The sequence below is a fragment of the Phascolarctos cinereus genome, unplaced genomic scaffold (genome assembly GCF_003287225.1).
Source record: "Phascolarctos cinereus isolate Bilbo 61053 unplaced genomic scaffold, phaCin_HiC Scaffold_1;HRSCAF=81, whole genome shotgun sequence".
Lineage (NCBI taxonomy): Eukaryota > Metazoa > Chordata > Mammalia > Diprotodontia > Phascolarctidae > Phascolarctos > Phascolarctos cinereus.
Window position 1 is genome coordinate 252951742 of NW_027555514.1, and position 27288 is coordinate 252979029.

Genomic DNA, 27288 nt, shown 5'->3' on the forward strand with positions numbered 1-27288 from the left:
CAAAATCTAATACATAGAAAACAAGTAATGATTACCCATGAATGTTGCAGATCATAACTGCAGTCATGGTTTACTTTTGGTAAAAATGTTAAATAAAGACTGAGTATGGGAATAAGGGCCAAGAGCCCTGAATTCTAGCCCAAATTCCTCCACCAACTAGCTTAGTGACTTTGGGCACATCCTTTCACTTCTTTACTACTCTTCTGGGAAAAGAGGCCAATACAACCTGACCTCTAAGATCTAAAATGGAATGAACCCACGCAGCTTGATGATGGCAGTCTATCTCATTACTTCTGCATCACAACCTCCAACTCACTCTCCCAACTTTCTCAAGGACGTTGGCATCTAGATCCCAGTTCTTTTTTCTCCCTTTCATATTCCTCTCATATCCCCTTCCATATTCCTTGAGTACTTTAATATTCAAGCCTATCACAATGACATCTCAGTTCTTCAGCTTGCTGTTCTCAAATACCTTCATCTCTGCCTCCACAGATTTATCTCCGTGGGTTAATGTAGAATCGTGAAATCCTGGAACTTCAGAATTCAAACGGATCTTAGTAGCCGCCTAATCCAACCTATATCCTATACCCTCTATCACATACCCAACAAATAGGTACTCAGTCTTTGCTCACGACTGTTCAAGGCAGTTCATTCTATATTTAGTCAGCTCTAATTAAGGCATTTTTCTTGACATTAAGCCTAAACTGGTCTCTTTGCAATTTTCACCCATTGTTGCTGGTTCTGCCCTCTGGGACCAAACAGAAGAAGTTTAATCCGTTAATCCATCAACAGGAAGTTTGGAATATGCACTTTGGGGCCAGGAAAGGTGTAGGAGCTCAGTAAATCTATTTTTTCTTACTAAACTATTTTCCACACATCTTTCCATATACTTCAACCCAACTATCAAGTCTCCTCTGAGTCTTCTTTACTCTGGATTAAGTATCTCTTTCTCCTTCAAATGATATTTGCATAACATGAATTCCAGTCCCTTCACCATCATGATTGCCTCCTCTGTATACTCTTCATCTTTTCAATATCCTTCTTGAATTGTGGTGCACAGGATCAAACAGAATATTCCAGATGTGCTGCAAGCACAAGAGAGCACAATGGGACCATCACCTTCTTATTCTTCTCTCAAAATGTCTCTTTTAAGGTATTTCTCCTAAAACAGCCAGGGATTCAATTTGTTCATTTTGTTTGTTATTTGTTTTGGGTTTTTGTTTGTTTGTTTTTTTTTTAGCTACCACATCACACTGCCAAGTCCTATTGAGCTTGAAATCCAGTAAAAATCCAAGATATTTTGGAGATGAATTAGTGTCCAATCATGTTTTTCCATCTAGTACTCATGGTGCCATTTAAAAAAAATGTAAGCATGAAGATTTACATTTACTCATGTTGTTTCACCTTTCTAGAATCTACCAAATGTTCTCTCTTCGTTTGGGATTTTGAATTTGTCATCAAGGGTTCAAAGAGTGGGAACCCTGGTAAGTCATCATTCTAAATCCCAGGGCAGCTCAAGAATGCTGAAAAGGACCAAGTGCTTTACTAGGAGGGGTGGGGTCTCCTCTAAATAAATCTGATTGGTTTCTCACCTGCCTTATCCTTGGTAGAAGATGCAAATGAGTCAGATTGCCAAGAAGCTGTCACTTGTTTTAGACATATACCCTTCTCACCAGCATCCTCTACCTTTTCTGAAATTGTTGAGACTAAAACTTTCATCTCTCCTGCAACCTTACATGAGTGATGTGCTCTTGGCCAAGGATGGAGTGTGCCTCTGAAAAGCTGGTAAATGATATTACCTGGAGTCTTATAAATCTGACCAAAGAACTTTAAGCTGAGAAAAGAGGGGGATGAGAAAATTACCCACATATATGCCAAGTTAGATAATACAAGTATGCTGCCTGGGCCCATTACAAATTCCCATTAGTGAATATTAATCTCAGCTGGTCCTTTATTTCAGCGCAGAAATTTCTTTATTCTTTCCTGATTAACTCCTGATCATACTCCCCACAACTGCTCCAAATCTTCTCCTTAATTTTTTTCTTTTTTTATTATGAATTAAAGAAGGAAGGAAACAAGCATTTATTAAATGCCTACAGTATACCAGATGGTGTGCTAAGGACTTTACACATATTATTTTGTTCGATACTTGTAACATCCCTGAGAGGTAGGTGATATTATGCTCTTCGTTGTATAGTTGATGAAACTGAAGCAGATTTTAAGTGACCAGCCCAAACTCTTCTAGCTAGTGTCTGAGCTTAGATTTGACTCAAGGCTTACTCCAGAGCCAGTGCTCTGTATGTTGTGCCATTAGTTGCCCAAAATCTTCAACAACTTAACAATCAGCAACAAACATACATATTTCCAAGTACAAAGAACAAAAAAGGAAATTATATATTAAACGATGCCTCTCTTCTATGTAGCAGTGGTGTCAAACTCAAATAGAAACAGACCCAGGTGGGTGGTATATTGATTTAAGCACAAATTAGCATTATGTCTTATCGTAGTTTTATTTTTGTTAAGCATAACAAATCTGCAGATTACATTTTAATCTAGTTCAGCTGCATTCAAGAGTGTAGCAGCCAGAAGGCTTTGAGTTTGACACCTCAATATACAGTATTTTTAAAAGCATGCGTTAAATTTAATGTGGTAGTAATAAATTGCCTGTTTCTGTACCTTTCTGAACTTCTTTTTTGTCTCATTCTCTTATTCCTGAAATGTCTTGGTGATGTTCTTTATAGGCAATAGGCAGGCTGTTGGTGTCCCTGATTAATCCATTTTGGAGACTAATCAACAACTAAGACTTTATCAATTATCCAGCACAATCTTCCTCATTTTACAGCTAATGAAACTGACGTTCAGAGAACTCAGCTTCTTACTATATTCCTTCATTAGGTCTTTTGCTGTTATTCACCATCTTCAGAATTCCTATTGCACTCTTGGCTAGTAACTAAAGCACAGTTTAGCACTGAGACATTCTATAATTGTTTTTGATCAAACAGAGAAGATTGTAAACTCCTTCAAGCCAAGACAGATGAAGCATTTATTGAGCATTCACTATGTTCCCGGCACCATACTAAGTGCTGAAAAAGCAAACACAAGCAAAAAAGAAAGTCCCTGCCCTTCAGGTACTTACATTCAAATGGAGGAAAAGAATATATAAAAGGGAGCTGAGGAGCTGGGGAGGGAAAGGAACAAGGTGGAAAAGTCATCATGGAGTCATGGCCTCAACCAACTTCAGAATGAGCACAGATGACTTCCTTAAATGGGAGGGAGGAGGCGGTAGGAGTAGAGAGTTGTTAGCATGAGGACTCTCTCTAATACACTTTTTCTACTTCCCACAGAAGGTAGCATACTGCTAGACACAGATTAGGTATTGTTAAAATACTTAGATTCACTGACATCCCTGTACTCTAGTGGTTCTGTGATCTCATTTATATTCAATTCAATTCAATAAATATTTATTAAGCACTTTGTATGTGCCAGGCATTGTGCTAAGCACTAGAGATACAGATAAAAGAAAGACAGTTTCTGCCTTCAAGGAGTTTACAATTGGATGGAAGAAAACAACACACAAAAGACAGCAGGAAAGTTGGAGGGAGGATACTCCTTGTGCAGGACTATGATGTTTGGTAAAGTGGAAAATCGTTATCTGCAAAGTTCTAAGCCCTCAATAAAAACTTTGGGAGGAATTTATTGCGCCATCCTCCAGTACTTCGATCAGAGGGAAGAAGTAACTGAGGGAGCTGAGAAGGTGTTGAGTATCAAAAACTGAGCCAATATGCATGGTGATGAGATTTCAGATGATTAGCTCATCTTGGAGGAGGTAGGATGTCTGTGGAGTAGAAACCAAGTGTAGTTTCTGATTGAAAATGGTTATGAGCATTCCCTCTAAAAAGGAAGATCCCATTTATACACTGAAGCCTATCCTGGGAGAGTATCATTCATATCCTCCCCCAAGTCTACACATGCTGGGTTCCTTCCTTCTACAAGTTCAGTCTCTATTTCTAATATTTCTCTATTTCTTTGATTTGAAAACAGCCTTAAAAAACAATATCACAAGTGAGCCATTGTCAAAACCACAAATATCTAGCCATCCTCCCCAGATGTATAAGATGTATGAGAGCTCCACAGATCAATTAAAATGAAATGTTTTAACCCAATAGGTGAAAGTACCTTACTGGAATTTTGTGAGAGAAGCAAAATCACAAAATTGCAGTGACTCAGGCTAGTTGACCTAAAGCAACAAACATTTATTAAATGTCTGCTATACATAGGGTACCATGCTAGGCACTGGGGATACAAAGAAAGAATGCTTTTCTCAAAAGCAGTTTATGAACTGTTAAGATTGTCTTTACTTGCTCAAGTTTTGTTTTAACCATGGCATTAAATATGAGTGTTGATTTGTAGATATGTATTCATATTATCCCTCCAGAGTCAAATGATAGAAAATCATCTCTGATGTCTATTCTTAATCAATAATGAATCAATTAATCATGGTACAATTAAACTAAGTGACAATCCCACTCTCTATATTGATGAAGGAGACATCTGATTAACAAATGTATCATTTTTTTTTTTCAAAGTTTCTTCAAGGACAAAAGAAACACCACTCACAAAGATAACCCTGGTGGAGATTGCTGGATATTTGTGGCTTTGACAATGGTTCATTTGTGATACTGTTTTTAAAGGCTATTTTCAAATTAAAGAAATAAAGAAATATTAAAAATAGAAACTGAACCTGGGATTTAAATAGTATAAGAAACTTACTCTGCTAATACAAGTCAGCACAGTTTTTGTTATTTATAGTCTTTCAGAGTTGCATAGAAACAGTGGTAAATTAGGCCATCTTTTGTCTCAATTCTTACCTAGTCCTTAGTCATTGAATGGGTGTTGCCTCAGACAAACTGAGGCCTTGGAAAGACCTTAATTTAGAAAGGCCAATGTCATCCCAGGCTATCCCCTGACTTTTACTTTGTCACTGGAATTCAATGACTCTGGAGGAAAGAGTGAGGCTGCCTCACTTAAATCCAATTTAGGGGACAGTTAGGTGGCACATTGGATAGAGCACCAGCCTTGAAGTCAAGGAGGACCTGAGTTCAAATCTGATCTCAGACCAAACACTTGACACTTACTAGCTGTGTAACCCTGGGCAAGTCACTTAACCCCAATTGCCTAAAAATTAAAAAATTTAAAAATTAAAAAAAAACCAAGTCAGGCACAAATCAAGACATCACCCTCATGATGTCATTGGCCCTCTTTGAGAAAGAAGGATCAAAACAACAATCACCTGTCCAGAATCACACAGCTAGTGTGTGTGAGAGAGAGAAACTTGAACTGAAGTCGTCTGGCCTCTGAGGTAAACTCTGTACAATATATGCTAAAGTGCTTCTCATATTAATTATTATTTCATATAATCATAGTGTCTAGGGTATAATAGGGTATAACACAAGATTAGAGTAAGAAGATTCAGATCTGACTCTTGTCTCTTCTACTTTCTACGTGTCTGACCTTAACTAAATTACTTAATGTCTCAGGGCCTCAGTTTTCTCATCTATAAAAATGAGGGGTGTGGGTTAGAAGATTTCCAAGGTTCCATCTAGTTATAGATCATATATGACTCACAGACTACTAGAATCCTATGAATTACAGGATGATAATTAACATGGGGACTTCCTTTCCATTATAACACTTCATGAAAATATTTTGCAATACCCACTATCCATTGAGGAAGTTTGGTTCATTGCATCATTTTAAGGATGTATGGGCTAAGAGGCCCTATTACAAGGAATTATTTTACAGTAGCCCTAAGGCATAAAATATTTTCTGAATTCTAGGCCTCCTGAAGTACCTTAAAGAAGCCTTAAGTAAGAGGCAATGTGACTGATGTTGGTATTGCAATGAAGCTGTCTTCTGTATTTGACTTACCATCTCTCCTAATCCAATTATATTTAAATATTCAAAACCAAGGACTCCTTCTCCCTCTCTCAACAGTCTCAGAATGTGCACTTTTCTCTTCATATAACTATTGTTATTACTTATGTCCAGCAGGACACAAGAGTGGAGCTGTGAAAGGACTGATAGATTCGTCATGATAGGACCTGGTATCTAACCAATTACGTATCTGTTACTTATTATCCATGTGATTTTGTGCAGCTCATTTCACCTCTCTAGGCCTCATTTGCATTATCTGTAAAATCATGGGTTTGGATTTGACTGACACTAATTACTGATATAATTTGGATAAATCACTCTCCTTCTATGGCCTTAAGTCCTTCCACCCCCACCCTGTGTAACATTAGTGGATAGAGTCCTGGGCCTGGAATCTAAATTCAAATTTGGCTTCAGGCACTTAGTAGTTGTATAACCCTGGACAAGTCACTTAACTTCCATTTGCCTCAGTTTCCTTTTTTTTCTTTTTTTTTTAGGCAATTAGGGTTAAGTGACTTGCCCAGGGTCACACAGCTAGTAAGTGTCAAGTGTCTGAGGCTGGACTTGAACTCAGGTCCTCCTGACTTCAGGGCCGGTACTTTATTCACTGCGCCATCTAGCTGTCCCTTTTTTGTTTGTTTGTTTGTTTGTTTGTTTGTTTGTTGTTTTTTTGCTTAGGCAATCTGAGTTAAGTGACTTGCCCGAGGTCACACAGCTAGTGTCAATTGTCTGAGGCTGAATTTGAGCTCAGGTCCGCCTCAGTTTCTTTAACTGTAAAATGAGGATAACAGTGCCTACCTCATATGACTGTTGTGAGATAATATTGCAAAATGCTTAGTACAGTGCCTGGGATAGAATAGGTGCTTAATAAAGGTTTATTCCCTCCTCTTTTCCCTTCTCCAAAATGTCTTCCAGCTCTAAAAGTCTATGATTTAATCAATGTGCTTATTCAACATTTGCTGGATTGTCTGAATCTTCTGTAAGTTTTCCCAATGGAGTGTAACTTGTCACATGCTCTAATTTGCTGGATAGTAAAAATAGCCCATTAAATCACTTTGCTCTGAATTTTAACACAATGTCATGTGCAGATAGGTGCTTGATAAAGGCGCTTTTGCAATGATGTCCCAACATGGTCTTTGAAAACCAGATTCATAGGCCTTCTCTGTAATGCCAACTTGAGAACTCTGAGTAATCAGACATTTCCATTGCCCTAAAAATATTGTATTGGCTCATCTAGTCACTGCTATCACATTTCACGTAATGGAGATGGGATCATAGGTTTAGAATTCAAAGGGACTTTAGAGGCCACTTAGCCAAAGTCCTTTACTTTACATATGAGGAAATCAGGACCTGGGCAGATTAAGTGAGTTGACCAAGGCCAGACGATCAGTAAGTGGCTTCAAACCCATGCACTCTCTGCTACTGCAGTACCCTGCCTCCTCTTGCCATCTGCCAGAGATATCACTGGGGCATATGAAGATTGAAGGCTACAGCTACCCATGTGGGTTCTTTACCAAATGCTTCAACCTCCTTTTAGTCTCATGGCCTTTCATGAAAATTTCTCTCAATGCCATGAGAAACCAAAAGGACATGTAGCTTCTTGTGTGATTCCCCCATATATCTCTAGCCTTTCTCCCTCTTGTGTCAATGACAATGCCTCAGGGAAGGAGTTTTCAGACTTTTTAGGAAGGACTTTAAGGCATTCAGAGCAAATTACACATATTATCACAGTTGGCCCATACAACCACCCTGTGACATCAACACTACTACTTGAAAATGAGGAAATTGAGGTATGAAGAGGTGAAGTGATTTTCTTAGAGGCCCCCAGGTAACCAGTATAAGAAGTCAGAACAAAACACAGAGCTTTTCTAACTCTGAGTTTATGCAACAATGCCAACACAACAATAGATTTTCACGATTACTTAACAAAACAGACAGTTTATTGAAATATCTTCTAGTCCAGGGACTTCTATCCTTTGGACCCTGGGTAAAGGAGCACGCACTAACTTGCATGTCTGATATGCTCAGTGATTGCACTGGGGGAATTTTGCTAAACTACAGAACTGCAACTGTGATCAGGAATCCCTGTTCGATTGCTGAGAGATAGGAAGTACTCAACTGTATAAGAGACAAATGTTCCCTAAGCATTTTAGTGAGAAGCCCCAGTAAAGAGGTAGATAGAATTAGAATGGCTTCATTTGTTCTACCTTTCATAGACAACAGAATGCCAAGGATAGAAAATTATTGGGACGGTTACAAGGAAATTCTCATTTTCCCAATGGAAAAGAGAATTGTAATCCATTATATAGCTATGTTTGAAGGGAGAAATGTGAAGCTCAAATAGCAGGGTTCAATTATTATTTGTGTTCAGTGGTTTTTCAGTCATGTCCAACTCTTCGTGACCTCATTTGGGATTTCATTGGCAGAGATACTGGAGTGGCTTGCCACTTCCTTCTCCAGCTCATTTTACAGATGAGAAAACTGAGGCAAACAGGGTGAAGTGACTTGCCCAAAGTCAGACAGCTAGTAAGTTTCTGAGCCAGATTTGAACTCAGGAAAATGACTCTTCCTTACTCTAGATCCAGTTCTGATCCCCTGTGACACCTAACGGCCTCTGAACAGCAAAGTACAAAAACACAAATTAAACATTCACTAGCCTCAAGGAAATTACATTTTATCAGAGGAGATGGAATGTTTAAAAACAAACATTTATGAGTTTTTATCAAAGGAATTAACACTCTGACATCTCAAAGGGGGTCAAAGAAAATGGAGGATATTTTAAATTAAGAAACAGGTAAATACATTGAAGCCTTGGTTTTGTATTATTTATAATTTTGTATTACTAATTATGATTAATTGCAATAGAAATATTAATTTGTATAATTAATATGGAACCACTTTACAGTAATACTAACAGCATGGTTGTTTTTGATAGTTCAATAAATTAATACTAATGGATAAGACTCCCCTTATATTAATGTCAGTCCTGTAGTAAATATGGCTACTATGAATCTTTAGTGTAGATTGAATGTGATTATTTTTTTTTTTAAATCTGAGAAAAAAAAATCATTTGCTATCAACTTGGTGCTTTCCTAGATGGACATTTTCTGAATGTGAGTTACATGAAAATTATATTGGTTAAAATCCGTATTACCCAAGCTGCCCAAATTTTTTATTTCTTTGGTCCAGACAGAACCGAGCCTTACATAGCTTAGGATAGCAGCCAGTGGGATTTTGGCCTGAGTTCTGCCAGTGCAGCTTCCATAAACTAGCCATCAGTGGAAGTAATGTTTGGTCTTTCAAGCTTTCTGTAACTTAGGCAATGTTCAGATGGCAGTATATAATTACTCTTTGAAAGGAGAAAATCATTTTACATTTGGCTTAGACATGCTCTACTTTGAAGTTGGCACTGTTGAAAAGCAGACAATTTGTGTCTAAAGTTAAACACGCTTTAAGAGGATGAAAGAATCCCACAGATCTATGTTAAGAAGTTTGACCTACCACAAACCTCATTTAAGGCTATGAGGCCCTTGATCTACATTTTTGATTCCTACAAATGGCTGCAGAAGTCACATGTGGATCTTGGATAGAGTATAACCATTTAGATGGAGTTGAAAAGTCAAGGGTAAGATTAGCTGATTAAAAAGAGGCAGAAAGGAAGCCAGAAAGGGGGTTACAAATATGAGTTTTCATTTTCTTCACCACAGTTCTCACCTTGGGATTCTGAGCCAGTGAAATAATTTCTTTGTCTCAGTTTCCCCATAATTAAAATTATATTTGCATTATATTCTTTCTGTCTTCTAAATCACATAGTACCTATCAACTAGGCTACCAAATTATGAACAAAAGAAGCTAAATAAAATAACAGTGTTATGAAATACTGGTGTACAAAAATGTACAGATAAACACCACCTGGTGATATAGAAGAAATGACCAAGGTAGAAAATGGAGCATGTATTTCCAAGATTCTTGCATCCAGAAAGTGATCATTCAGTGGGACAAGTTCCTAGGACTCCATTTCTTACAAAACCATAGACTTATGGTTCAAGGGGCTTGGGAATGGAGAGGAAGTTCAAGGAAGAAAAGGAAACTGGCATATGGAATTGGAATGAGAAGCATTTGAAACCATATTGAGAACGCCTAAGATCAGAGAAATTCCTGTATGTGCCTGAGACACCACAAAACAAGGAGAGAAGGCATCTGATTCTAGGGAAGCTATGGGTGGGATGAGGTTGCACAGTGACTGGAGCAATCTTCAAGCAACAACACCCAAAGATACCTATGCCAAAGGTTTCAGTGAGCTTTCATTCAGGCTTCTAAGAGCTGAGAGAGGGGTGGAGCTGCATGATGCTCGCTCCAGTATTTTTCAGCCATAACGTGGCTGACTGTACTGAAGTGTAAACCTCCTCTCCATATTAGAATGTAAGTTCTACTCACTAGTGAAAGGGTAATGAATTACATTTTCTCTACCTCCTTATCTCTGCCTCCAGCTACCCTGCCTGGTTTCCTTGAGGTCTCAGTTAAAATCTCACCTGCTACAGGAAGCCTTTTCCAATCCCCTTTAATGCTAGTGCCTTCCTTCTGCCGATTATCCCTAATTTACTCTGTATAATGCTTGCTTGCATTTAGTTTGCATGTTGTCTCCCCTACAGACTGTGAATTCTTTGAGAATAGAGACAGTCTTTGCCTTCATACCCCTAGCACTCAGCACAGTGCCTGGCATATATTTGGAGCTTCCAAATGTTTACTGACTGACTGACTTTAAGTTGCAATTCTGTCCCAATTAAATATACATATATAATGTGTGTAGATATATATATATTCATTTCAATGTATGATTTCTGCCTTGTGAGTTCTGGTTTCACAACAAATTGGATATCTAGATGTAAGTTCAACTTTAATGCTTCCCAGCTTCAAACTAGGGTGGGGATGTAAGCCAGGGAAGATGACATCAATAACATTTACAAAGTGTTTTGATTTGCAATATGCTTTACACGTTATTTCACTTGATCACTATAATGATCCAAAAAATGTTCCTATTTTGAACCCGAGTCTTTGTGAAATCCAGAACTGAGCAGTATATGGGCAATAATAAACTGAAATGAGACAACCCTTGGAAGGACAAAGTCCTGTACCACTTCACCAGTTAGACCAACGGACTCTGTACTTCTTTGAAGCTACGGTGATGATAGGCTCTCCTTGGTCTGTGCCAAAGACAGAGTAGCTCTTTTCTAGTCTATTTCAAGTACCACTAACATAGAAGAGAAGGACTGTTTTCCTTCTGTTAATTACTTCCAATTTATTCTGCATATAACTTGCTTTATCTTCCCTGTTAGATCGTAAACTGTCTTTGGCCTTTTTTTTTTATATCCCTAAGCATTTAGTACAGTCTCTGGCACATAGTGGGAGTGCCTCTCATTCCAATTCCATATGCCAGTTTCTTCTTCCTCCTTGAACTTCCTCTCCGTTCTCAAGCCCCTTGAACCACAAGCCTATGGTTTCATAAGAAATGGAGTCGTAGGAACTTGTCCCACTGAATGAGCACTTTCTGGTCTCAGGAATCTTGGGAAATACATGCTCCATTTTCTAACTTGCTCGTTTCTTCTATATCACCATGTGGCATTTATTTGTACATTTTTGTACACCAGTATTTCAGAATACTGTTATGGCACACAGGAGGTTTACAGTTCAGTACAGTACTTAATAAATGTTTATTGATCCATTGATTTCATCATCCAGAGATAATGAACATAATCAGAGCTATCTCACTCTTAGATTTGTATCCCCAGGTGTAGTACAGTGCCTGGCATATGGATGTGGCCATTTGATAAATGTCTAATGGTTAACTGATCAATTAATTCTTCAAAGGTGTTTTCCTATTCTGGGCAGAACTTAAGTACTTAGAAGGATCTGTAAGATCACTGAAGTGGGTATACCCTTCAGGAGTTCAGATCAAAACTCCTACACATATTTTATCATTTTTATTTCAATATTTTAATTCAATATTCAATTCAATAACTTATTATTTACTTTATAAATTGTGCAACTTTCCTCTGCCTCTCTCTGTCTTTCTGTCTCTCTCTCCCTTTGCATTTGTTTTTTTCCTAAAACTCCTCTATATAGGATCCACCCAATGCATTGGAGGCTTTCTTCTTATCCTTTTACTATCTTAAATAAATGAAGCCCTTGGGCTGCCCAACTATGGTTTCTCATCTTTTTCACTTGACCAGCTAATCTCCTATCCTGGTCATATATGTTTCTAGTATTGACTTTTATGCCATTGCTCACATCTAAGTCATCATTAGTGAGATGCTAAAGCCCATTTATGCCCACCATGTGTCTTTTCTTTCCATTTTGGGTGATCTGCCAGTTTGATTCTTTGAAAGTTGTGGAGTTCCATGTTTCACAGACATAAATTCACTAGGAAAATACTGGTAAAATGGGATTTTGCAGCAATGAACAATGCAAAATCAGTACAAGCAGTGTGAAATTCTCAAAATTTGATGCAGCAAAATGCCTTCCTCAGCATGGCATAGAAAAAGAGCAACGAGCTTGGACTGTTGCACGTGGAGTCACAGTACCTCAATTCAGGGTCACCATTTACCTGATCTTGCCTTTTTTGCTTATTACTTATGCAGCCTTACAGTAGTCATTTAACCATTCTGATTCTCAATTCCCTTATCAACAAGAGGAGGGCTTAAACACAACAGCCTCTGAGATGCCTTTCAAGATTTATGACTCAATGAATCTATTCAAAATTGATCCCAGGTCACTTTCCATCCACCTGCTATTGTAAATTATATATATGTTTGTGCACGCACTCATACACATATATATGTGTGACAGTATGTTATTCTGACATAGTGAATAGAGGGCTAGCCTTGAAGTAAGGAAGAATTGGGTCTAAGTGCCATGTCTGAAACATACTGGCTTTTTGACTAAAGAAAAGTAACATCTTCTCAGGATTCCAAGCAATTCTCTAAGAAAATAAAATGCAGAAAGGATATTAACCTAGGTAAATGGAAAGAGTTTCTGTAGCAGGACTTCCCTACAAAGATGAAATCACAAGTATAGGCCAAAAATGACAGACATATAGGTTGGTTGGTAGGTAGGTAGATAGATAGAGATAGATGATAGATAGAAGCAGATAGATAAATAGAATACACAGATGATAGAAAGAAGTAGATATATAACAGGTACGTAGAAGCAGATAGATAAATAGATGATAGAAGCAAATAGAGAGATAATAGAACCAGAAAGACATAAAAATGGGATATAATCATAATATATAATATATTTGTATATATATTTACCTACCTTTTTATACAATGTTGATGACTAAATTAATCTTTTTCATACTATCAGACATTTTCTCGAGGAGGCTTGATGGTGTTCCAAAGTTAGATAAAATTAGCTAACTGTCATTTGATTTAATTATGGAAATTTGATACATTGTGGAAATGTGCCTAATTTGTAATCAGAGGATCTGGGTTCTAATCCCAACTCTGCCATTTTGTGTAACATTGTGCATATCCCTTAACCTGTGCAGTCTTTAGTTTCCTCATCTGTACAATGAGGATGTTAGAGAAAAATTCCACCAGTAAGAAATTCTTCTTCTGCTTGGATTCTGCTTAGTTCCTCCGTATTATTATTGAAAATCTCAGGCAGACCCAACTCTTCCTGTTTCCCAGCCCCTTTTAATTCTAATGCTTCCTTTCTTTTCATTATTTCTTATTTATTCTGTATATAGTTTGTATGTATTTATTTGCTTGTTGTCTCTCCCGTTAGACTGTTAGTTCCTTGAGGACAGGCACTGTTTTTTGCCTCTTTTTGCATCCCCAGCACTTAGCACAGTGACTGGCACATAGTAGGTCCTGGAGGAATTAGCCACAGACAGTGCTGGGTTTTTAATCCTTCTCTTTCTGTAATTGCTCAAATTCATCTAGGACTTAGCCATTTAAAGCCCTTAGAAGTGTGGCTTATTTGTTCCCTTCCTGAATCAAAATTGGGGAGATTTCCCCCACATTGTTAACAGATTAAAACATCATGTGTGTCTGTATTCTGTGACTATATCAACTGAGCTGTGACTGTACCAGTTGAGCTAAGGTGGTGGGGATGGGGAGGGAGAATCACACCCTCCCCTTACAAAGATCTTGTAAAAATGAAAAGTAAGCACTTGAGTTGGTCATTACTGATATCTTCCTGGTTATCTTTCATTTTTGTGAGTGTCACCTGTGAGCCATTCTTTCGGAATCTTCCGACCTTTGTGGTATCTTGAAAACCAGCTTCTGAATGCCTTTAAGATCGCATTGAAATGAACATGGATTTTTTTTTCCTGTCTGTATTTGCCCAGGCTCAGGAACTCCTCCTGATTTCATCTTTTTAAATCCCACTATAGTGGAGCATATATGATGAAAATTAAAGTAAATCAGCCTACTGCCTCAAGGAACAATTACTTTAAACTAGCTGATTAGACGACACATAAAAGGCTATAGCAGTAATAAAAGTTTTAAAAAATGAAACATTTGTACTGTACAAACATAAGCATTCCTTCTGCGTGTATTTGAAAGTGATTGAGTTGCACATAAGAATTAGAACAGGGAAGAAGGGAAATGCCTATTTAGCTTCCACTTAAAGGGAAATTATAGGAAAAGAGATTTAAAGCTTGAAGGGACCATAAAAGTCATGAAGTCTAAACCTCTAACTTTATAGATAGGGAAATCAAGGAATAGGGAGGTGCCCAAAGTCACATTGTCTTTGTGTTAGTAAGTGACAGAGTGGGCTTTGGACCCAGGTCCTCTGATTTCAAATCCTATGTTCTTTCCACTATAATACATTGCCTTGTCTTATGGGAAAGGTGAATTAAAGAAGAACTTGAAAGATATTGCAAAAAAAGTGGGGCTGAATAAATAAATGAAGATTAAAAATGAGATGAAAGCAATGACAAACCATCATAGCTGGGTGGCAGACTTCGGTAGATAGGCAGCCAGACCAGAAGTCAGGAAGACCTGAGTTCAAATGTAGCTTCAGATACTTACTCACTGTGTGACCCTGGGTAAATCACTTAACCACTGTTTGACTAAGTTTCCTTATCTGTAAAATGAGGAAAATAATAGCAACTACCTCCCAGGGTTGACTTGAAGAATAAATGAGATAATAATGGTAAAGCACTTAGCACATTCCTGGCATGTAGCAAATACATAATACATAATAAATGTTAGTTATTATTGTTATTGATGTTGTTATTTTTATCATCATCATCATCATCATCATTATTAATATAGGGAATATAAGAAAGATTAGATCAAGGCACTTGACCTTAAGGATGGAAAAAATTTTCCACAGGAGAGAACAGAATGGTGGGACCAACAAATAAGGAGATGATTATATATTTTGAAGCTGAAGGAAAGGAACTACAGAGATGAAGTTCAGGAATTCTTAACCTGGAGCCTATGAATCTTCTTAATGAATATATTTCAATATAATTGGCTTTTTTTTTTTAATAATCCTATTTTATTTTTTGCAGTTAAAAACATTGCTCTGAGAAGGGGCCCATAGGCTTTAACAAACTGTCCAAGAGGTCCATAACACAAAAAAGGTTAAGAACTTCTGGTGCAGCCAGATCCCATGATTTTACAGATGATAAGATTGAGGTGAAAGTGACTTGTCCAAGACAACACAGACACTGGGTCTTTTGCTAGAAGACACAGCATTGGTTAGGAATAGAGCTGGTTATGTTGTTAGGCATAGAACAGCGTCTAGAGCTTGAATATGATAACGAGGTTGGGCAGGCCACATCAAAATATTTTCATACAGGAATGATTGACTAAACAGGAGAAATGACAAGTATTTGTCGTATTGTCCAGGAGGGTCTCAGAGAGTTGGACAACAAGTAAAGGAAGGATTACTCTTGTTCTGCTTGGCTGCAGAAGCAGGACTAATAGTAACAGATAGATTTGCCGAGAGACAGAATTCAGTTTAGTATAAGGAAAAACTTCCTAGCAATGAGAGCATTTTTAAGTAAGGATAGATAGCCTAGGATTATAGTCATTTCCTCTCACTTTTAGTCTTCAATGAAATGATGGAGAGCTACCTTTTACAGATGTTGCAGTGGGTATTTATAAAGAGGAATGGATCAGATCAATGGTTCTCCAAGTGTCATGTTGAAACTCCTAGGGGACCCTAATACCATTCCACAGAATTCTCAAGGAGAAAAATGATCTCCAAAATAATACTGTGACATTTCATTTGTAATTCAATAAATACAGATAGACACCCACATAAACAAAATCTCTTTGGGGGACCCTCAATAACTTTTTAATAACGTAAAGGGGATCTGAGACTAAAAAGTTTGAGAATCGCTGTTGAGTCCCCTTAAACTCAGGTTTCCTTCAAATCTTAGCTAAAATCCTACCTGCTGCAAGATGCATTTGCCTGTCCTATTCAATGCTCAGGCCTTTTTTTCTGAAATTACTTCTCACTTATCGTGCATATATCTTGTAAGTGCATAGTTGTTTGTATGTTATCTCCACCATTAGAATGAACTCCTTGAAGGGAAGGGCTGTTTTTGCCTGTCATTGTATCCCCTGCATTTAGTGCTTGGAATGTAGTAAGCACTTAATAAATGCTTATTGACTGGACTTGACTTAGCAGAACATTGAAAGTATGACAAAAGATCCTGAGGTGAGGAAGATGTCTCAAATTTTTCTTTCAAGGGAAGGGGTGTGTGTGTGGGTGAGGTGGAAAAAACCTTGTTGCCCAAAGGAATAAGAAGGTTGGCAGGGATAGGGAGTGGATGATAATGAATAGTTTAGCTTTTGGTGTGTTTAGTGTTAGTTATTTACTAGACATCCATTTCAAGAAGTCCAGGCAACTGTGCAAATTGAACTTAAAAGACTCATCCATGGATGAGAGATAAGAGATAAGGTACACTAAGGTAGATGAGAACAGTCAGTATTTTAAGGCCTTAAATTCTGGGGAAATAGCTGACTCAATTATTTTTATTTCTGTTCATCGTGCTCTTTACTAAGGTCTCTCCTTTGAGCCTCCATCCTATATCACCAACTGCCTATTAGATGTTTCAAATAAGATGTCTTGTTAGGCATCTCAAACTCAACACTTCCAAAACAGAACTCAGTACCTTTCCTCCAATCCTTTCCTTCTTCTTAAGTTCCCTATTTCAGTGGAAGGTAGCACCAATCTTCTACTTACCTAGATTTGAAACCTCAAAGATATTCTTGATTCCTCCTTCTACCTCCACATAAATTCAGTTACTAGTCTTGTACAATATCTCTTATATCTGTCGCCTGATAGAATATTTGTTGTTTAGTCATGTCTGACTCTCCATGACTCTATCTGGGGTTTTCCTGGCAAAGATACTGGAGTAGTTTGCCACCTTGCTGTTCCTCACTCACAACACTCCATCACTCATTTTCTTGCTTTGGTACTGGCTGTCCCCCATGCTGGTGCACCTAGCACCTAGTGTCTCCAGCCTAAAACTACCTTGCCTTTACTTTGCATATATTGCATATCTACTTGTACATGTACATTCCCTCGTTCCAATAGAATGTAAGCTTTTGATGGCAGAGACTGCTTCATTTTTTGTATCTCTATCTGCAGAACAGAACATAACACCTCGTACACAGTAAGCACTTAATAACTTCCTGACTGGTTGATTAATTTATAGTAGTTTGTATGTCAGCAGCATTTTTGGTCAAGGTTGAGCCAAGGAACATGCTATCCACTACATTCAATTGTTAATGGATCAAATGGTATACTTATTGGGTAAAGGATACATTCAAGAACAAGGTATTGTTTCCCAGGCACAATCACCCCTGGGATCTCAGAACCCCCAAATTGTGAAATCTATAGCATTGAAGATCCTGCTGGAGCTTCCTACAACCTGGACATGTTTAGGAACTATTCCAACCCCAAGCCCCTAGGCAGAGTGATTCAGCATGAAAACATCAATAGGCCATGTCAGAGTGGAGCAATAGGGATCAGCCAGTGCAACTTAAGCAAATGCCAAAGCTTTGACAATCACAGCAGGAGAATCAAAGGCAATTACACCTGGCTGTAGAAGCCAAGAGCTGCAGGGTCAGGAGCGTACAGCAGTTGAAAGCTTGTAGAATAGTTAGAGGGATTTCCACTAAGTGCCAGCCCCACCTCTTGCCAATGTCATTGAGAGTTTTTGACAGGTGTTGGGTAAATTCCTGAAACATTTAGAATGACCCTGTCTTTGCCTCCTATCAAATACAATTTTTATGTGCTGGTAGCATTACTTTTAATATAAGTGGTTGGTGAATATGGCTCCAGGTTTCTTTATTAAATGGACCTCCATAAATACTAGATGATTACATATTTAGCAAGGGATGCAATTTGCTTATTATATTTTTTCTCCCCCCACCCTGACAAGTAGCCTAGAACTTTGTGTCACCTAGTGTTTCAATGCAGCACTACAATCTAAGAAGAAAACCTCCAAGCATTCCTTTCTATAATTAAACCTGGTGGAATAAGGGTCTACAGGTTTTGTTTTATTGTTTTTGTTTTTTGGTGAGGCAATTGGGGTTAAATGACTTGCCCAGGGTCACACAGCTGTCTGAGCCAGATTTAAACTCAAATCCTCTTGACTCCAAGGCTGGAGCTCCATCTGCTGTGCCACCTAGCTGCCCTAGTAGGTCTTATTTTTGAATTCTTAAATTCTAATTATTTGGTCTCTAAGTTATTTTGGTCCAGACATCCTGGTATACTTGCTGCTTCTCATTCACGATGCTTCTTCTTGGTGTCTTGGCCCCGGCTGTTTTCCATTGCCAAAATGCTCCTCCTCCTAAACACGGCCTCCCAGAATCCCTAGTTTCCTCTAAGACATAGCTCAAGTTCCTGGAGGACTTTCACAGACTCACCTGCTGCTAATGTCTTCCTCTACTCTGCAGTTATCTTATATGTACTGCTTTATGTATAAGTTTTCTCCTTCCTTAAGAATGCAAGCTCCTTGAGGGCAGGGGCTATTTTTGCTTTTTCTTCGTACCCCCAGTGCTTAACACAGCTCTGGGTACTCAGTGATACTTAATTGCTAATTGATTAATTGATTGTCACTTTTGTACTGTTTTACTACACCTACTAAGAAAGGCGTTGTGTTGGAATTTTTAGAAGAACAATTAGATGGATGAAAATGTGTTTACGATTACATGCAAGGCACTGTGCTAAGTGTTGGAAATGCAAATACAAAAGTAAGAAAGTTCTTACTCTTAGGAATCTTATAGTTTAATAGGGGAATACACACACACACACACACACACACACACACACACACACACACACACATATATATTAGTTTTAGCTGCAAGTAAAATGGAGAGATATTGAGATCTTCCACTGTAGTGGCAAAACAATGGCATTGAAGCTTCTTAATTATCATTTCCATTAACAAAATATATGGGTTTCTGCTGTGGAAGCATTTGATAAGGCCCAGGACTTTGATGGAGAAATGTATAGAGTTTTGGGCATGGATATAGGAAGATTAGAATTCAAATCTGACCTCAGAAACTTACTAGCTATTTGACCCTGGGCGGGTCACACACATAACTTTGGTCTACTTCAGTTTCTTCAACTGGGGATAAATGGGGATAATAATAGCACCCCCCCCGGGTTGTTGTGAGGATCAATTAATTATATATATGAATTGATATGAATTAATATATGTAACAGCACAGTACCTGGCACAGAGTAGACACTTTAAAAATGCTTGATCCCTTTCCTTTTCCCTCTCTTCTTTCTTTTCTTCCTCCCTTCCTTCTTTCCATCATTCCTTCCTTCTTTCCTTCTTTCCTTCCTTCCTCCCTTCCTCCCAGGTCTTCAATATCCAGCCTACAGAGGAGGAGAACATATATAACCCACAAGAGGAATTTTCCAGTTCTTACCTTAACCAAGTTTGCTTTCCTAAAATAAGGCTTCAGGGGACAGGGTTGAAACAGGGTTGATGAGCTGGAGCACATTGCTTTTTTCATAGTTCTTCAGCTCGCCTTCCCATTGATGGTGGTGGTTGTAGTGATGATGATAATGAGTCTCTTTTGTTACTCTAAAATGTTAGGTATTAAAAACACAAAATACATGCTAGAGTTTATAATGTTCTTTTGAAATATCCTTATAAATAACTTCCACTATCCAGTATACTTTATTCTATATTTATTTAGTTATTTATGCCCTGAAATTACAACATACAGCTAAAATAAGCAACCAGTGAAGATAATAAGCATACATGAAAATATTTTCATTCCTAAAATGTCAGATTTTCATGAAATTATAAATGTGGCATGAAAAGTATATTTTCTGCCCATCACAAAAGCGTACTCAATAAATGCTTTATTTAACCAATCAATCAAAAAATCAATAAATATTTATTATGCACCCACTCTGGCAAGACAAGAAATCTCTTCAAGATTATTATATATGTCAAGGGAATCTTTCATTCAAAAATAGACATGATAAGAGACAAAAATGGTAGAAATTTAACAGAAGTAGAAGAGATTAAAAAGGGGTGGCAAGAATATGCAGAAGAACTATGCAAGAAGGATCTTAATATCACTGATAACCACATTTGTGTGGTTACTCATTCAGAGCCATACATCCTGAAGAGTGAACTCAAGGGCTAACAAAAGGCTAGTGGAGGTGATGAAATTCCAACTAAGCTATTTAAAATCCTAAAAGATGATGCTGTTATAGTGCCACATTCAATATGCCAGAAAATTGGGAAAGCTCAACAGTTTGAAAACCTCAACAGGCCACTGCATTGGAAAAGATCAGTTTATATCCCAATCCTAAGGAAGGGCAATGCCAAAGAATGTTCACATTACCAAACAATTGAGCTCATCTCACACGCCAGTAAGGTTATGCTTAAGATTCTGCAAGCTAGGCTTCAGCAATATGTGAACTCAAAATTACCAGAAATGCAGGCTGGTTTTTGAAGAGATAAGTATACTAGAAACCAAACTGTCAGCATTCTATTGATCATGGAGAAAGCAAGGGAGTTCCAGAAAACAAAAACAAAAACAAAAACATGTATTTCTGCTTCATTGGCTACACTTTCAAGCCTTTGACTTTGTGCATCACAACAAAATGTGGCAAGTCCTCAAAGAAGTGAGAGTACCCGATCATCTTACTTGTGTCCTGAAGAATCTGTATGCAGGTCAAGAAGCAACAGTTAGAACCAAACATGGAACACTTGATTTGTTTAAGACTGGAAAAGGAGTACAACAAGACAGTGTATTGTCACCTTATTTATTTAACTTATATAAAGAGGACCTCATGCAAAATGCTAGGCTGAATGAATCAAAAGCCAGAATCAAGATACCATTCTAAAGTCGAAAAGTGAGGAAGAATTAAGAAGCCTGTTGATGAGGTGAAAGAGCAAAGTGTAATAGCTGGCTTCAAGCTTAACATAAAAAAAAAAAACTAAGATCATGGCAACAAGTCCCAACACTTCTTGGCAAATAGAGATTGAAAAAAAATTAAGCAGTATATGATTTTATATTCATGGGCTCAAAGATCACTGCAAATGGTGACTGGAGGCATGAAATTAAAAAAAAAAGTTTGTTCCTTAGAAGGAAATCTCTGGCAAATCTGGACAGCATACTAAAAAGCTGAAACGTTACCTTACTGACAAAGGTCTTTATAGTCAAAGATATGGTTTTTCCAGTAATAATATATGGCTATGAGAGCTGGACTATAAGGAAAGCTGAGAGCCACAGAATTGAGGCTTTTGAATTGTGGTGCAGGAAAAGACTTCCCTTGGACAGCAAGGAGACCAAATCAGTCAATGCCTAAAGAAATTAATTCAGACAATTCATTGGAAGGCAAATACTGAAGCTTAAATACTTTTGCCACATATTGAGAAGACAGGGCACATTGGACCTTGATGTTGGGAAAGATTGAAGGCAAAAGAAGAAGGGAATGGCAGAAGATGAGATGGATACATAGTGTCAGGGAAGCAATGAACATGAGCTTGGACAGACTATGGGAAGTCTGCAGTACTGTGGTCCACGTGGTCACAAAGAGTTGGAGATGACTGAACAAATGACCAACAACTGTACTGTAGCCACTGTGCTAGGTGCTGGAAATACAAAGGCAAAATTGAAATAATCTCTACCTTCAAAGAGCCTATATTCTACTATGGCCATCAACATATAAATAGGTGCAAATGATACATAAAGTGAATTCAAGGTATCAAATTGGGGAGAGGTTGTGGAGAAAGTCAATAATAGCAGGAGGAGGTTAGAAATGATGATTTATCTATCGACAGGTAAGCACTATACTGGTCACTAGGCATATGAGTACAAAGGATGAAATAATACCTCCTGGTAATGAGCTTACATTCTAATGGGGGAGAAGCAAGTACATATAAAAATGTGCATAAATTTGAAGTGAACAAATACATAAAAAGTGATGATAGTAGTAAGATCCACTTGTTGGTTACTGGACAAGAATCTCACGTTGTGTATGTTTATAGACAGCCTAAAATCAGCATGATTCTTCTCCCTTTTCTAGACTCTACCACTACAACCATAGAAGTAGAAAGGGACCAGACAGAACTAAGTACTTTTTTTGTACTTTTCTTTGTTTCATAAGTTGCTATGGGCTCAGGAGTGTGCTGGGGAATGTTTAACAATCAGCTCTCTGGGGAAAATGACAAACTAATGATACATTTTTAAATTTAATCTGCATTATTAACATTTTTCCATCATTTTACTAAGTCTAGATAATCAGCAAAATAATAAAAAAAAAGTCCTGACTTGTAGCTTTTCTGATTTCTGAAGTATAAATATTCACACTGAAAATTAATAACGGGCTCACTTAAGAGAAGCTGGAATGAGCACACCTCTGCAAGGCCAAAAAAATCATCACTTTTAAGCCTTGAGTTTCTCAACCCATTGTATTTCTTCATTGTGTTGAGTATTTTCTTTTGTTTACTCATATTTCAGCCTTAGTTCTTAGATTGGAATTTTGTAATTGAACCATCACCCTCTGGTACTTTTGGATGGGTTGAATAGATCTTGTTTGTTCCTGTCTCTTCTGTAGTCTAGATGTAGCTATTGCTGATGGTCTGATTAGAGTGGCTTGTATTAGGACTCCACCCTCTGTCTCATCCATTTGCTTTTGTCTCAGTTTCTTTATGGTCTGTCTTCTCCTTGACTAATACCCAAGTGCAAGTTGCTTCCATCCCTCGCTGTGGCCCTGACAGGACCCAGTGTGATGTTTGAAGACCACACCAGTCTCAGCCCTCTGGTGCTGTGGCCTAGCACTGTGTTGGAACTATTTCCCCAAGAGCTCTCAAGAATGCTCCTTGGAATATATGACCAGGCTCTGTTTCCACAGAGTTACGTAAGGTTTTGTTCTTATATTATATCTGGAATCTGGCCCCAAGTTTCTGATTGCTGGAGTCCATAGTGCTTGCAGCCACCCTTACTGGGTGTTTTCAGTCCATTTACAACTAGCTCTTTTGATGTGTCTCCTTTCCTTGTTTCTACCAGTCTTTTGGGTAGCTCTGGACTGAATGGAGGTATTTGATTATGTTTATTTTCAGAGTTGAGTTTTTTTTTATCATTGAGCCTTTCTGGGTCAATTTTAAGATATACAGGGATTATGTGGGAGGTTGAGGTTTCTTGACAATATTTCACATTGCCATCTTAAGTAGATAGTGTTCAAAACAATATCTTAAAGAGCAGATATGAGCATGTTATGCCCTCACTGGATAAGCTCCAGTGGTTCCTTATTATCTCTAGGATCAAATATAAGTTCTTCTGTTTGGCATGTAAAACATGTCTCCTTCCAATCTGAAGAAGTCTATTGATACATTATTTCATTACCTGCTGTTCCTCATGCAATGCTTTGTCCCTCATACTTGGAATGCCCTCCCACCAGACTATTGCCTCCTGGAATCATTGATTTCCTCAAATCTCAGCTCAAGTGAAATGGTCTAACCATTCTGGGAAGCAATTTGGAACTATGCCTCAAAAGTAGGTAAACTGTTACGTCTGTCCTCCGAAGAGATAAAAGATAGAGGAAAAGGGCTCACTTGTACAAAAATTTTGACAGTACGCCTTTTTGTGGCAGCAAAGAACTGGAAAATGGGGAATGGCTACATGAATTATGCTGTATGAATGTAATGTTATTGTGCCATGAGGAAAGATGAGAAGGGCAGTTTCAGAGAAACAGGAATATTTATATGAACTGAGGCAGAGCAAAGTGATCAGAACCAGGTGAACAAATTGTACATTTATACAATAACAAGAACATTGTAAAGACAAATAACTCTGAAAGATTTGGGGATTCTGATTCATGCAACGACAAAGCACAGTTCCAAAGGACTAATGATGTACCACCTAGCTTCTTATACTGTGCTGCCTAATATACACATGTTGTCACCATCTTTGAGATCAGGAATTATTTCACATTAGCCTTGATAGCACCATAATTCCTGGAATACAGTAAGCACTTAATAAATGCTGATTGATTGATTGACTGACGGGTGGTAGTAAAGGAATGATTAAAGTTCTTCATCTTTAATCATTCAAAGAATCTAAGTGGCACAGTGGATAGAGTTCTAGACTTTGACTCAAAAAGTTCAAATGGAGCCTCAGATGCTTACTAGACAGCTATGTGATCCTCAGCAAATCACCTCACTTCTGCCTACCTCAATTTCCTTATCTCTAAAGTGAAGATAATATTAATGCCTCCCTCCCAGGGTTGTTGTAAGGATCAGATGAGATATATGTAAAATATTTTGCAAACCTGAAAATGCCATAAAAATGTTATTTATTATCATAGATACATAAAAGAAGTGGATTAGTCCTCTCAGGGCTGGGTAACCTAAGTCCTAGAGGCCACATGTGGCCTTCTAGGTCCTCGAGTGCAGCCCTTTGACTGAATTCAAACTTCACAGAACAAATCCCCTTAATAAAAGTATTTGTTCTGTAAAACTTGGACTCAGTCTAAAGGCCACACCCAAGAACCTAGAAGGCCACACGTGGCCTTGAGGTCAATGGTTTCCCAATCTGGTGGAAGGCCCTAAAAGAATTAGAAGGGGTATCCAAGACTAATGTAAGAAGCTTACCATGGTGTAGAATAGGGATACCACTTCTGTAATTATCGTATAAAAAGTCCCTGACCTCAAGGAGCTCACATTCTAATGGAGGAGACAACAAGCAAAAAATACGTGCAAAAAGCTATATACAGGAGAAACAGGAGATGATTAACAGAGGGAAAGCATCATTAAAAGAAGTTGTCAAGTGTTTCTGTAGAAAATAGGATTTTAATTGGGACTTTAAGAAAGCCAGTAGGCAGAGATAAGGAGGGAGAGCATTCCAAGCATAGGGGACAGCCAGAGAAAATGTCCAGAGCTGAGAGATGGAGTATTCTTTTTCATAAATAAGCTAGGAGGCCAGTGTCACTGGATCAAAGAGTAATTGTGAGGGAGTAAGTAGTAGGAAGCTAGGTTATAAAGGGCTTTGAACGTCAGAGGATTTTGTATTTGATCCTGAAAGCAATAGGAAATCACAACAGTTCATTGAATATGAGAGTGACATGGTTGAACCTATGCTTAAAGGAAAATCACTGAATAGAGGATGACTTGGAGTGTAGAGAGACTGGAATGAGGCAGAATCACCACCAGTCTATTGCCATAGTCCAGTCATGAGGGGATGAGGGCCTGCACCACAATGGAGCCAGTGACATAGCCCCATATCATTCAGATTTCTTTTTAAAATTCTCCAAGTGACCCCTGTGATTTTGTGGCTTTTATCTTTTGGGATATAAAAATAGGTTCTGGGAAAATTATGATCAATGTGGTGCAGTCTAGAGGTTTAGGGGTGCTGGGACCCCAAAATCAGGCAGATCCTGCCTGACAGAATTCAACCCAAGCCTTCTTTCATCCAAAGACAAGGTTATTAAAGATCTGCCATATTAGCCAGACTCTTAAGGAATCTGAGCACCTGTGAGCTATTGGCTAGATGGTGAAAATCTGAGCACCTTAATGGAGACAAGATGGACCTTATATACAGAAAGACTATGAGAAGGATCTAGGAATGGCCAAGTAGTCTGCAGGATTGTGAAGTAATAGAATGCCAGGGACCTGGACCATCTGGCCAAGGGAGAATGGAACCTAGATAGGATTAATGGTGGAAAGTAGCCAGGGGGCCTTAGGGAGATAAGACTGTGGAGGGCTAAACTAGGTTAAGGGTAACAAAGTATTGGAAGATTAGGCATAGCCACAATAAAATGTGAGTTGATGGGATTATGGCCTCAGGGGTATGCCAGAGACCTCCTCTAACAAGTAGGAGAATTCAAGAAGAATCCCTTAGGCAAATGGGGTCCAAATTCTTTTTGGGATAAAGGGCAAAGGTCTCAGCTTGGGCCCATACCCCATGAAATGCTCTTTCAACATGGTAAGATATTCACCATTGGTGTGGTCTGCTACTCCTAGGACAGTGAGGGACTAAGAGAGGTATTCATAGCCATGTCTGGCAGTCATTGGATCCAACTTTCTTCTAGTAGCCTTAAATGCTAATGTTAACAAAGGTTAAGACCTTTTTTAATCTTAGTAATGGCATAATTAGCATTACTATATTCTAATTCTTCATTTGAACAAAATCCACAACCTCAGGCCATTCTGGGTTAATTTACTCAGCCTTTCAGCCTTTCTATTTTTTGCATTCTCCTTTTATTGTCAGAAGAAGGTGGGGTGGGGGTGTGAGTGGGATGCTCTTTGGGCCTGCAATACTCTCTCTCCCCTTAGCTCTGCCCCCCTGGCTTCCCTGTCTTCAAGTTCTAGCTACAAATCCTACCTTCTATAGGAAACTTTTTCTAATCCCTCTCAGTTCTAGTGCTTCCCCTCTGCTGAATATTTCCATTTCATCCTGCATATAGCTTGTTTTTACATAGTTGTTTACATGTTGTCTCTCCCATTAGACTGTGAGTTTCTCTAAGGCTGGGACTGTTTTTTGCTTTTCTTTGTATCCCTTGAGTTTAGTATATGTCGTATACATAGTAGGTATTTAATAAATGTTTATAGATTGGCTGACTAAGCTCCTTTAAGTCCTAGACAAATAACAAAGAACAGTATGAAAATAAAAGTGACAGCTGTATCTTTGGCAAGAGCTTCAGGATTCTTCCCTATTTTCTTGGATGTCTCTGCATTGGAGGTTATGAGTAAGTCAGCACTTGAAGGACCTTGAAAAAAGTCACTGGTCAAGATGCCTGCAATGTAATCACTATACTGTCAGTCGAGTTGTTAAAGTGAAGTTAGTGCTTATGCTTTCAGAAAGTGATATTAAAAGGTTGTTGACATGGTTGCAGGACCAAAAT